This window comes from Schistocerca cancellata, chromosome 4 (assembly GCF_023864275.1).
Source record: "Schistocerca cancellata isolate TAMUIC-IGC-003103 chromosome 4, iqSchCanc2.1, whole genome shotgun sequence".
Taxonomy (NCBI): Eukaryota; Metazoa; Arthropoda; class Insecta; order Orthoptera; family Acrididae; genus Schistocerca; species Schistocerca cancellata.
In genome coordinates, this window is record NC_064629.1 from 853797295 (window position 1) to 853811951 (window position 14657).

Sequence of the window (14657 nt, forward strand, 5' to 3'; positions counted from 1 at the left end):
TATATTTCACATCTATTATTGGCACTATAATGTAAGTGTTGTTGTTGTGGTCTTCAGTCCTGAGACTGGTTTGATGCAGCTCTCCATGCTACTCTATCCTGTGCAAGCTTCTTCATCTCCCAGTACCTACTGCAACCTACATCCTTCTGAATCTGCTTAGTGTATTCATCTCTTGGTCTCCCCCTACGATTTTTACCCTCCACGCTGCCCTCCAATACTAAATTGGTGATTCCTTGATGCCTCAGAACATGTCCTACCAGCCGATCCCTTCTTCTGGTCAAGTTGTGCCACAAACTTCTCTTCTCCCCAATCCTATTCAATACTTCCTCATTAGTTATGTGATCTACCCATCTAATCTTCAGCATTCTTCTGTAGCACCACATTTCGAAATCTTCTATTCTCTTCTTGTCCAAACTATTTACCGTCCATGTTTCACTTCCATACATAGTTACACTCCATACAAATACTTTCAGAAACGACTTCCTGACACTTAAATCTATACTCGATGTTAACAAATTTCTCTTCTTCAGAAACTATATGGGAAATCGTCACACAAGAGGCAGGACAGCCAGTTAATGTACAAGATCCTATGACAGTTAAACAAAATGATAATGTTGTGACTGATAATTCACAAGTTGCAATTACTTTTAGCAATCATTGTCCGAAGGGAGCAGCAAATATGGGATTAAATGGTTCAGTTGAAGAAGCAAGAGAATATATTAAAAATGTCGTTCCACAAAACTTTAAGGCACTAGATGTAGTACAAACATTCTTCACTGAAATTAATACAATTGTAAGAATGTGGGGTTGATGAAATGTCAAACAAAAATCCAAAGAGCTTATGAAATTGGTGCAGACTTGCCCTGTAGCCCCCCCCCCCTCCTCCCCAAAGCCTATGACTGTCGGATTTGAGAATGTTTAATGCTTTGAAGTATTTTTATTTCAGTTCCTTAAGGTGTAACATCCACGGCAGCCTCTCATCAAAAGGGAGGCCCAGTTATTCCACCTTTCCGTTAAAAGTAATAGCGGTATTACCCATTTTTAAGTAGGTAAATTAAAAATTGTGGGCCCAATTAAAGTCAGTACAAACAGTTTTCTGTAAAAAGAATTTGAAACCTGTGGTGTTTGCTTATTTTTCCAACCATCTGATCGTCAAATGCAATTGATGAATAGCCATTGCAAGGTTGGAGGACGCAGAGTACATGCAGAAATTGTCTACGAACACGGAACACTATGCGGGATTCCTCAATGCAGTCGTAATACCGTTTATCGAGATGGCGAATGCCAATAGAGGATTAGTGGGCATACGAACAAAAAGCGCTACATGACACTTTTTGGCGTTAGCTGTCCCAGACACATGCACCACATGCACATGCCCCTTCTAGCAGTTTTAATGTTTATAGTTAGATTACGTGAACGGCTTCGTTTACCGTCTGTACATACGTCCAACATGAACTACCTCTAGCAGCAGCAGCAGTCATCAACTGGACGGAAGAAATCTTACAAATATTTGTCAATTTTTGTTATTAGCAAAGTAAATTTTGCATGAAGCTAGTAGCTAACGTTGTACTGCTCCCATGCAGGACTCAGACCGCTATTGCATGTATATTTCATAGGCCCACTGATCTGTCGTGGTAAATTAATAATGTTATATGGCATTCTCTGTTAGTACACACATCAAAAAAGTTTTGCATCACGCCGGTTTCCAGAACTTCTGAACTGTGGATATTGTATCACAGACACAGTCCCTTAGACTATTCAGAGATGTCACTAAACCCGCCCAACGATGTAAATAACAATACATGAGCAGCGCCTAAAACACGGAGGGGGTCCGACAGCCGATCAGTTCCAGTCATTCCACCAGGAAGGAGGTACACGGCTTGTGTTGTCTGTAGTTCAACTATGCCTAGACGGTCAATAGCGCGGCTCGATCGCGTCCACATTGTTACTTTTTGCCAGGAAAGGGCTCTCAACAAGGAAAGTGTCCAGGCGTCTAGGAGTGATCCAAACCAAAGCGATGTTGTTCGGACATGGAGGAGATGCAGAGAGGCAGGAACTGTCGATGACATGCCTCGCTCAGGCCGCCCAAGGGCTACTACTGCAGTGGATGACCGCTACCTACGGATTATGGCTCGGAGGAACCCTGACACCAACGCCACCATGTTGAATAATGCTTTTCGTGTAGCCACAGGACATCGTGTTACGACTCAAACTATGTGCAATAGGCTGCACAACTGGACTCCCGACATCCATGGCGAGGTCCATCTTTGCAATCACGACACCATGCAACGCGGTACAGATGAGCCCAACAACATGCCGAATGGACCGCTCAGGATTGGCATCACGTTCTCTTCACCAATGAGTGTCACATATGCCTTCAACCAGAGAACCGTCGGAGACGTGTTTGGAGGCAACCCGGTCAGGCTGAATGCCTTAGACACACTGTCCAGCGAGTGCAGCAAGGAGGATGTTCCCTGCTGTTTTGGGGTCACATTATATGGGCCGACGTACGCTGCTGGTGGGCATGGAAGGCGCCGTAACGGTTGTATGATACGTGAATGCCATCCTCCGACCAATAGTGCAACCATATCGGCAGCATATTGGCGAGGCATTTGTTTTCGTGGACGACAATTCGCGGCCCCATCATGCACATCTGCTGAATGACTTCCTTCAGGATAACGACATCGCTCGACTAGAGTGGCCAGCATGTTCTTCAGACATGAACCTATCGAACATGCCTGGGATAGATTGAAAAGGGCCGTTTGTGGACATCGTGACCCACGAACAACTCTGAGGGATCTACGCCGAATCGCCGTTGAGGAGTTGGACAATCTGGACCAATAGTGTCTTGATGAACTTGTGGATAGTATTCCACGACGAATACAGGCATGCATCAATGCAAGAGGACGTGCTACTGGGTATTAGAGGTATCGGGGAGCACAGCAATCTGGACAGCCACCGCTGAAGGTCTCGCTGTATGGTGGTACAACATGCAATGTGTGGTTTTCATGAGCAATAAAAAGGGCGGAAATGATATTTATGTTGATCTCTATTCCAATTTTCTTTACAGGCTCCGGAACTATAGAACCGACGTGATACAAAACTTTTTTTAATGTGTGTATTTAGGTTTTGTTGTTGACCAATATTCGGTGCTGGTAGAATCACTACAGTCTAACGAATTTAGAGACAATATGAGAGAGGTGGACAGTGGCCTGTAGCCCATAAGTTACACACTGTGTAATCTAGATGGCACCGTGCCCTGGACTACCCTCAAGCAAATATGTGTGGCTGTCTCTGCGAAAAGGAAATAAGTAATAGCGCGAGGGCGTTGACGATAGCAGCAAGGAGTTGGCGGCGTCAGCACACTTTTGATATCAAATTGATATGCAAATTAATTAAATTGATCAATTAATCACCCACGCCCACCCCCACCCCCGACCACGCACACCCTTCGCCCACGGATGATGTCACGTGTTTTCAGCTGCACGTGTGGCCCAGCCTCTCGCTCGACTATTTAGCATCAACTCGACTCCTATGATAAAGCAACTATTAAAAAAGGAAAAACAACATTCGCGATCTTCATAAATGTCCTCTTTCCACGAAAATTGGTAAACCCCATTTTCTTCTAGTTTTATGAGCAAAATCGGTATAGTTCTTACGTTCGACTGCAGTCGCATCTCATTATTTTGTGATGTCCAGCGAAGTGTACCGCCACTGATCACAAATGATCAGCAGAGACATGTCCACCCTGCATAAAATCAGGAAGAAAAACCTTGACTATTTTGATGCGAGAAATACCGATCACCGCAGAAAGTCCTAGTTATTTCGAAACCGTCATCAGAGTAAAGAGTAAAGAAAAAGAATTTAAACTCCAACGAAAAAAAATCTATATTGGGCAATTTTGTAACACATCACCTGTCACTTATCCACAAAGTTTTCAAGTCGTGTGAATTACTTTAAATTACTTTAAAACCATCACCCGACATTAATTATTTCAATACCTCCATACTATACCCTCTACAAGATGCATTGTGCCTTGTCAGTCATGTTTGTTCAGCCCTACTGTTCGCTCAACGTGAGTTAGGTGATCTTTAATGACTTCATGTAAGGGGCATAGTTCTTACCATCTTACATAGCCCCTCTCTTCAAATCAGTTTTGTAGTACAGGTGATGACTCCTATGGTGTTACCACCTGTCGTACAAAATTAATATCTCCATAACTGTTATTTTAATCCGTTCGCGTGGTTAGTTACGGGTGATTGATTACCACTGCCTCCTCTATGATGCAAACTCCCACTCATTCCTAGGGTACCTGCCTTCAATGACTGGATTGACTGTTAAAGACGTGGTCATTATTTAGTCTAATTTTACTTTAATCTCTGTCGATTCCTGAGACAATTATTGGTCAGAGTACTCAAAAGAAAACTACAATTATGTTACAAGGACACACGTCGCAAAGGGCAAATAAACATGTTTAAGCACCTCTGTGCTTGTCATTTGAATGGCAAGACCCGCAATTATAACTTAAGGTCCATCCACTCTCAGTTATCCATAACATTTTGTGAAGTTGATAGTGATTGCTCTCATTCAATTATATGTGAACGCCAATTTGAGATTTGATAAATAAAGGTTTTTTTTCTCACTGTCTCTGGACGTTTATATTGTGCATGGTGTGTCATCTTTACACAATTCAACAAGGTCTGGCCCAGTCCAGTGTCTGGATTGTGTACACACATGTACCTTTTTTATATATATACATATCTATAAAACACAATCAAAATGACAAGAATCATTACGTATTGAGAACCATTGTTGTGTATTTGTAACAAGGTATAAGTATGAAATCTTATTCTAACACAAAGAGACGTGGTATGACAAATATATGACGTTTTAACAAATGGCACATTTATAAAATCATAACCTTCTTATAACATAATTCATAAACAGAACAAACGAGTACTTTACGTTCGTTCAGGCGCGAGTTATTCATTTGAATCCACACTGACACACTCACACACACGGCACAAGTTTCTTGCAGGAACGGAAGTGACATTAGTTCTGACTAGCAAGTTGAGGGATGACTAACGGCTGAGAAGAGAGCAACGTCGATTACCGAGATGGCGCCACAGGCACCCGCATCTTCTTGAGGCAGGATGGCTCTCACCTAAGAGCTCGTTGTTGACATCTTGTCCGACAGGCCCAAGGTCCCATCGGTGCATCTATGATCGGTGACCTCTCGCAGCTCAGCCACAGGTCATTGCTCCTTCTATAGACGCTTTAGGGCAAGGGAGGGATCGTGATCAGACGAGAGCCTATTTTTTGCTCAGGCCTTCAAAGTTGTGTCATTAGGCACAAAAGGTCAGCTGGGCTGTCGCTCAACCTGACGTGGCGAGCAACAAATATAGAAACCTTCCTTTACCTCTTCATTGCTGCCCCCGATCCGTACCGTGTACAGAGACCAGGACCGACCTCGTTGTCGGACACAGAGGTGCTGGATGTCACCTCTCCTTGGCTGCTGAGTGGACCACCGTTCCCGTCGATTCAGGGCGTGGTCTGCATGCCATCACCATCGTCAGCTGTGTGCTCCCCTCATTGCTGTCGTCCTCGTTCCTTGTCAGCTCGTGTGTTCTGTGCCAGGTGTTGCAGCTTCAACTTCCTCTTGCTCAGTTACGCCACCTTAACACACGAAGACAACTAATTTTAGTACATAGAAAGTGCTCATGTTTAACCATCAGTACCATAAACCATGAACCGGAACCATGGACCTTGCCGTTGGTGGGGAGGCTTGCGTGCCTCAGCGATACAGATGGCCGTACCGTAGGTGCAACCACAACGGAGGGGTATCTGTTGAGAGGCCAGACAAACGTGTGGTTCCTGAAGAGGGGCAGCAGCCTTTTCAGTAGTTGCAGGGGCAACAGTCTGGATGATTGACTGATCTGGCCTTGTAACATTAACCAAAACGGCCTTGCTGTGCTGGTACTGCGAACGGCTGAAAACAAGGGGAAACTACAGCCGTAATTTTTCCCGAGGACATGCAGCTCTACTGTATGATTAAATGATGATGGCGTCCTCTTGGGTAAAATATTCCGGAGGTAAAATAGTCCCCCATTCGGATCTCCGGGCCGGGACTACTCAGGAGGACGTCGTTATCAGGAGAAAGAAAACTGGCGTTCTACGGATCGGAGCATGGAATGTCAGATCCCTTAATCGGGCAGGTAGGTTAGAAAATTTAAAAAGGGAAGTGGATAGGTTAAAGTTAGATATAGTGGGAATTAGTGAAGTTCGGTGGCAGGAGGAACAAGACTTTTGGTCAGGTGATTACAAGGTTATAAATACAAAATCAAATAGGGGTAATGCAGGAGTAGGTTTAATAATGAATAAAAAAAATAGGAGTGCGGGTTAGCTACGACTGTACAAACAGCATAGTGAACGCATTATTGTGGCCAAGATAGACACAAAGCCCATGCCTACTACAGTAGTACAAGTTTATATGCCAACTACCTCTGCAGATGATGAAGAAATAGATGAAATGTATGACGAGATAAAAGAAATTATTCAGGTAGTGAAGGGAGACGAAAATTTAATAGTCATGGGTGACTGGAATTCGTCAGTAGGAAAAGGGAGAGAAGGAAACATAGTAGGTGAATATGGATTGAGGGGAAGGAATGAAAGAAGAAGCCGCCTTGTAGAATTTTGCACAGAGCATAACTTAATCATAGCCAACACTTGGTTCAAGAATCATAAAAGAAGATTGTATACCTGGAAGAATCCTGGAGATACTAAAAGGTATCAGATAGATTATATAATGGTAAGACAGAGATTTAGGAACCAGGTTTTAAATTGTAAGACATTTCCTGGGGCAGATGTGGATTCTGACCACAATCCATTGGTTATGAACTGCAGATTGAAACTGAAGAAACTGCAAAAAGGTGGGAATTTAAGGAGATGGGACCTGGATAAACTGAAAGAACCAGAGGTTGTAGAGAGTTTCAGGGACAGCATAAGGGAACAATTGACAGGAATGGGGGAAAGAAATACAGTAGAAGAAGAATGGGTAGCTCTGAGGGATGAAGTAGTGAAGGCAGCAGAGCATCAAGTAGGTAATAAGGCGAGGGCTAATAGAAATCCTTGGATAACAGAAGAAATATTGAATTTAATTGATGAAAGGAGAAAATATAAAAATGCAGTAAATGAAGCAGGCAAAAAGGAATACAAACGTCTCAAAAATGATATCGACAAGAAGTGCAAAATGGCTAAGCAGGAATGGCTAGAGGACAAATGTAAGGATGTAGAGGCTTGTCTCACTAGGGGTAAGATAGATACTGCCTACAGGAAAATTAAAGAGACCTTTGGAGAAAAGAGAACCACTTGTATGAATATCAAGAGCTCAGATGCCAACCCCGTTCTAAGCAAAGAAGGGAAGGCAGAAAGGTGGAAGGAGTATATAGAGGGTTTATACAAGGGCGATGTACTTGAGGACAATATTATGGAACTGGAAGAGGATGTAGATGAAGACGAAATGGGAGATAAGATACTGCGTGAAGAGTTTGACAGAGCACTGAAAGACCTGAGTCGAAACAAGGCTCCGGGAGTAGACAACATTCCATTTGAACTACTGATGGCCTCGGGAGAGCCAGTCATGACAAAACTCTACCATCTGGTGAGCACGATGTATGAGACAGGCGAAATACCCTCAGACTTCAAGAAGAATATAATAATTCCAATCCCAAAGAAAGCAGGTGTTGACAGATGTGAAAATTACCGAACTATCGGTTTAATAAGTCACAGCTGCAAAATACTAACGCGAATTCTTTACAGACGAATGGAAAAACTGGTAGAAGGCGACCTCGGGGAAGATCAGTTTGGATTCCGTAGAAATGTTGGAACACGTGAGGCAATACTGACCTTACGACTTATCTTAGAAGAAAGATTAAGAAAAGGCAAACCTACGTTTCTAGCATTTGTAGACTTAGAGAAAGCTTTTGACAATGTTAACTGGAATACTCTCTTTCAAATTCTGAAGGTGGCAGGGGTAAAATACAGGGAGCGAAAGGCTATTTACAGTTTGTACAGAAACCAGATGGCAGTTATAAGAGTCGAGGGGCATGAAAGGGAAGCAGTGGTTGGGAAAGGAGTAAGACAGGGTTGTAGCCTCTCCCCGATGTTATTCAATCTGTATATTGAGCAAGCAGTAAAGGAAACAAAAGAAAAATTCGGAGTAGGTATTAAAATTCATGGAGAAGAAGTAAAAACTTTGAGGTTCGCCGATGACATTGTGATTCTGTCAGAGACAGCAAAGGACTTGGAAGAGCAGTTGAACGGAATGGACAGTGTCTTGAAAGGAGGATATAAGATGAACATCAACAAAAGCAAAACTAGGATAATGGAATGTAGTCAAATTAAGTCGGGTGATGCTGAGGGAATTAGATTGGGAAATGAGACACTTAAAGTAGTAAAGGAGTTTTGCTATTTAGGGAGTAAAATAACCGATGATGGTCGAAGTAGAGAGGATATAAAATGTAGACTGGCAATGGCAAGGAAAGCGTTTCTCAAGAAGAGGAATTTGTTAACATCGAGTATAGATTTAAGTGTCAGGAAGTCGTTTCTGAAAGTATTTGTATGGAGTGTAGCCATGTATGGAAGTGAAACATGGACGATAACTAGTTTGGACAAGAAGAGAATAGAAGCTTTCGAAATGTGGTGCTACAGAAGAATGCTGAAGATAAGGTGGGTAGATCACGTAACTAATGAGGAGGTATTGAATAGGATTGGGGAGAAGAGAAGTTTGTGGCACAACTTGACTAGAAGAAGGGATCGGTAGGTAGGACATGTTTTGAGGCATCAAGGGATCACAAATTTAGCATGGAGGGCAGTGTGGAGGGTAAAAATCGTAGAGGGAGACCAAGAGATGAATACACTAAGCAGATTCAGAAGGATGTAGGTTGCAGTAGATACTGGGAGATGAAGAAGCTTGCACAGGATAGAGTAGCATGGAGAGCTGCATCAAACCAGTCTCAGGACTGAAGACCACAACAACAACCATAAATTATTTTTTTAATACAATGAACTTGTTTCATTACAAAAGGAATAATTTTACTTGTTTGTAAATCAACTTCAGGATCAATTAAAATCGAAATGTAACAGATCTTTTTTATACATAAACATAAAAATGTACAAGACAACTTCCTTCACAGTCGTTCACACACACACACACACACACACACACACACACAATTAAGGGATAGGGAATCAAGATTATCTGGACAGGATCCCATCACCATTTCTAACTACCAATTCCTACGACTAACGGTGTTGGCCAACCCGACTACATATCTACTATTTACTACTTTTTATCTCTAATCTTGCTTTTTTTTTCTTCTGGATTCCCTATGTGGCAGACGTCCCTCTTATTGTGCCTGCGAACATGTATAAAACACAACAAACTTAGACATGTGTCAGTCTTACCAAGATTTATGTTGGAAGTTTGGATAGCATCCTTTATCGAGTTCTGTTGCGACACTTCTTCTCTCCTCTATTTTCTTCCCGTTTTCTCCTTTTGTCACGAATGGTTTTATAAGGCCTGTGAACATGTTTCGGATTAGCAATGTCACAATGGCACAACACAAATATAGCTCACTGCTCACACTCGCAGTTGTTACACTATCTTGGTATCAACAAGTATTTCTGGAGTGTTAATTACATCCGGTTCATTTTAACATGCACTGGGTGCGCTAATTCACGCAACTGCGCATAGCTAACCACCTCTTATGTATTCAAAGGCATACGAGATGCATCGGTGCGTCCTCATAACGACCCACGGGATTGGCCATCTTAAATAGGTCCATTATTGCGACGGTTGTTATTTTGTTCACGCTGTCGGCGTTTCTCCCGCGCCTGATCCTCTTGAAATGCGAATTCCAGTTCGCGCAAAATACCGTTAAATACCTCAGTATCGCTACCACAACGACTGGCAAGTAATTGTTGGTACGAGATGGGAAGTTTCATGTAGCATAATCTTGATTTCCGCACCGCTACATGGGTTGTCTAGGTACTGGTTCCTTTTTGTCATATTTTCAAAAAATTTGACCGGACTCCGGTACCCTGCCCCTTCCATATCTCTGGACATCATAATTTCTTGTTTGATCCTTTCTTGGGTTTCTTTAGACGCAAGAAGGCATTTATGAATTCTCTGTTCTTACGATTCGTATGAACTTCGGGTCGTGGACTAATTCGTTCCGACACGCTATCGTCATCTCTCTCCTTCTGTATGTTCGACAGTTGTTCGGTACATCTAATCAGCCGACAGCAATTGTGCTCACTGGACAGCTGCGCGCTGTCCGTGTTTACCTCGGTCGTTGCCTCAGAGCTGTGAATCAAGGCGTGGCTCCCGTTGCTTATAGTGTCAATTTTGTCACACCGTGAATCGGTTATCTGTGTTCCGGCAAGTGACGGTTCAGTCGACGCAGTAATTACACCCTTCTTCTTTCCTAATGTCTCTGTAATGAGACGTTTTACCTCGTCCTCTAAATTTCTTTTTAATATCGCCACCTCCTCTTTCAACATCTCGTTAGGCCCTACGTCCGGTTGCTCTTGTTGCTTTTCTTCGACACGTGTTATCCGGCTTTGTAGCCTTGATAACATGACCTTTCCTACTTTTGCCGTGCTTTGCGTGGAGTTCCGAGTTTCTCTCGCTATTTTCCTTGCACCTTTCGCAATTAATTTGGCTTCAATTGCCGTATGTTTGATGATGGCAATCTCTTTCTCTATTTGGACACCGAGATTCTTTACCTCCTCTTTTACTTCCCTATGAACTTCTGTGAGCCTATAGTTCAGCTCCGAATTCGCGTTTATAATTTCGGCATTAAGGTTGGCGCCCTGCTCTAAGTTCACCGTTTGCATCTGTTGCAACAGGTCCCTAATGTTTTTGAGAGTAGCCGCATTTTAATCCTCGTCCTTTTGTGGTTGAAAATGCGACTCTTCTCCTCTGTTCTGAGGAACCCTTCGATATCTAGACAAGTACTGTCTCCGCGCCCCCGTCGGATCACTTGTGAATGAATCGTTTGATAATGATCGGACACCGTTTTGTTCCAACACAGTCTGGCTTCTTAGGCTGGATCTTCCATACTTATGGATTAATCCTGTACTCCATGCGTCCCCCGAGCCCTCAGTATCACTGCCTGAATCAACGTCCTTGCTATTCGGCGGACTAAACCAGTCGTGAGACGCAGTTTCAGGAAGTTGCAACTCGCGTTCGTCATGCTGATCGGTAGAGCTATCCCTACTATCACCCATGTTCTCCCGAGTAACAGTCTGCTTATATTCTGCCGTTGTCTTGGCTTTTCCCCTCGTTATCATTTGCACTTTTATGTTACATGTAAACTCAAAACCCAAGTACCCCTTACACTCAATAATTAGATAACGCAAAACATATATCAGGGCACAAATTGATACACTGGGTGTGAGCAGTGACCCCACAAACAGTTCATGAAGCATTCCCCCGAAAGGGCTAGTACCAATGATTGTGTTCTGTGTGCTCAGTATCGGCTGATTACGGCACTGCACATCATAAGTACTCCAACAAATCACAAATATAATGCATAGGCACCTATAAATGTCAGTTTGAAAGGACAGCACATGAAGAAGACAATGTAACTTATTGTAACTAATGCTACCCGTTTTTCAATTAACAATGGCTAAGCAAGGCAAAAAAGGCTAGTACCAATGATTGTGTTCTGTGCGCTCAGCATCGGCTGATTACGGCACTGCACATCATAAGTACTCCATCAAATCACAAATACAATGCACAGGCACCTGTAAATGTCAATTTGAAAGGACAGCACATGAAGAAGGCAGTGTAACTTATTGTAACTAATGCTACCCGTCTTTTTTTTTTCAATTGAAAATGGCTAAGCAATGGATCACGTGGAAAAATTTCCTTTTTCAAGACTACTTCCTAGCAAATCCCGAAGTATCGTATCCTGGCATGGGTCAGCCATATGTAACACCCCACCCATCACTTATCTGGTTTTGGTGTGTGTTGACCCCAGGTAATTGACTAACAGATCAACAGAGAGCGCAAAACTGCCGCAATGTTGGATAACGCAAAGAAAGATCAACAGAGAGCGCAAAACTGCCGCAATGTTGGATAACGCAAAGAAAGTAATAAGGCCCTGTGACTCCTGATTGAACTGCGGTGGCAGTGTTGACATTAATTGGTTCAGAATTGATCCCTTTTAATTAAAAAAGGGTGCACATTGATGTTATATTCAGCTATCGAACACCAGATGCAAATGCTGAACATAAAATTAATTAAGAAAGTGACTTGGGATTTCAACTATTTGATTGAAAACAGATGCAGTCGATTAGCACATTTTATTTTAGCTCACGACCTTCAATCATCATATTACATGACTCTCCTAACAGGCAGTGGTAATAAATTGCGTTTGCGTGGAGTAAAGTGCGATAAATCAAAAGTAATTCCTATCGACTGACCCAGGCGTAATGCGAAGTGCGAGAAGAATCCTACAATACACGGCCCATGAAACCCTCGTGGAAATTTTGCCGACGTGATCCAACAAATTAATCACTGGCCAGAGCAGGCGCAATATCACCGAATTCAGCGTGGCGGAGTGGTGTCGTTGTGCGGACGTCGGCCGACCTTGTGGCGCTGCAAGGCTGCGCTTGTCTATTCACTCCTAGCTATCTTGCTCAGTACATAACTGAACCAAAACTTCCTATCTCCAAGCTCAATCGTTCCATTTGCTAAGTCCTAAACTGCAGAGATGCTCACTCTCTCTCAGGCAAGCTGAGTAAAGAACGCCACGTCCTCACTCTAGGCAAGCTGGGAACGGAAGACCTCCATGGGGACTTCTCCCAGTCTGCTCTTTGGCTCGGTTTCCCCTCCAGCAAAATCACTTACGCCAATTGCAGTGCAAGTCGCGTTAATTATGCATCGCTTCCCAGCGCCGACCAATGCCTGCTCTGGAAAGTGAACAAATTCCCACAAAATTTCCCTTCCTCTCAATTTCTGCTATTTAGCTCCTCCCAGGCCACCCATCAAGGTTAGCGTCTGCACAAACACCAATTTTTCTGGAATTCTGACTCCCAGCAGATTACTTCAAATTCCTTGGTCCTACGTTCCCATCGGAGGCCGGCGTATTTCATTCTGTCGCTCTGCACCTGATTTACTTCAGACTCTGTGGACCGTGAATTCAGCGTGAAGTTGCTATAGTCACGAACACGCATATTTTGACCTCTGTTGACTGCTCCACTGTAGCTTTGCGCGGCTTTCTCGCATGTTTCACTGAAAACGGGATGACGGAATTTATCAACAGGCGTACAAGTTCTCCGTCTGCTTCCTAGTACAGCAGCATGGGGTTGACGTCAACCACCCACTCACTGTCACTCATCTTAAGGCGGCTGGAGGCCATGCCCCATTACTGCTTTCTCAGAGCTTGAGCCGCCCTTAGCTGCCTATTGTCGCTTCCCTTAGCCGCTCCCCTGGCGGCCACGGTCAATTCTGAGTACTTCCCTGGGATAAACTAGCCTCCAGTAAATCAACACGTTTCCACAAAGTTTTCATATCGTGTGAATTACTTTAAAACCATCACCTGACATTAATTATTTCAATACGTCCATACTATATCCTCTACAAGATGCATTGTGTCTTGTCAGTCATTTTTGTTCAGCCCTACTGTTCGCTCAATGTGAGTTAGGGGATCTTTAATGACTTCATGTAAGGGGCATAGTTCTTGCCATCTTACAATTTCTTCTGGCTTGTTGAACAAATTTCATGACTTGAGAGCGTCTCTCGTGTTCAGTGTCTGCAAATAAACTCTCATGCACGTGTGTATTACAAACATTTCAGACAATCTTTCTCGCCATTGGCACACATGTAGGGAAAAATAACATTCATTTTACGTTTGACAGCAAGAAGCTATAATTCAAGAGAACGTAGCTGTTATCTACACTATGACAGGGCCCCTCTTACCAGTGCGATGCTATATCATACTAGCGTTTACGAAACAAATCGTGAGAGCCTGTCTCGCCCTGTGTAGGTGGGACATTGAAATTTCGTTAAAAGATATCGCCGCAACGAAAAAAATGAAACGCTTGTCAAGAATCATTCCGTGGTGCCCTAGCCATCTCTTCCACCCACCAGGTGGCATCTCATTGATATCAGTTTGATAGGCTAATTGATTAAATTGATCATGAGAGTCACTTTGCATGGCGAATTATTTTTTTTCAGCAGTCGGATTACACTCACCAGCGAGGACGACTGGGAATCCATGGAGGGAACACGATGTTCCTTTCGAGGAACACTATTGAGAAATGACATTTGAAGCTGACCACAGAGGGATTCTACAGCCCACAACATATATTTCGCATAAGAACTGTGCTATTAAAACACGATCATAACGCCTATGTTACCGTCACCCTGCGTAAAAAGCGACCTTGAGTCTACAGGCACACACACGAGTTGCTGATAGTGTTACTCTTTCAGGTAGAAATGCTGTCTGTGATTTGGAGTCAAGTCTATCCATTCTACCACACATGCAAGTTGTATCTTCTAGAAACGTCTTTTAATGGTTACAGTCACTGGTGAATCATATTCGTGCCACTTTCTCGAAACGAATAACGTTGTTTTTTTTGGTATG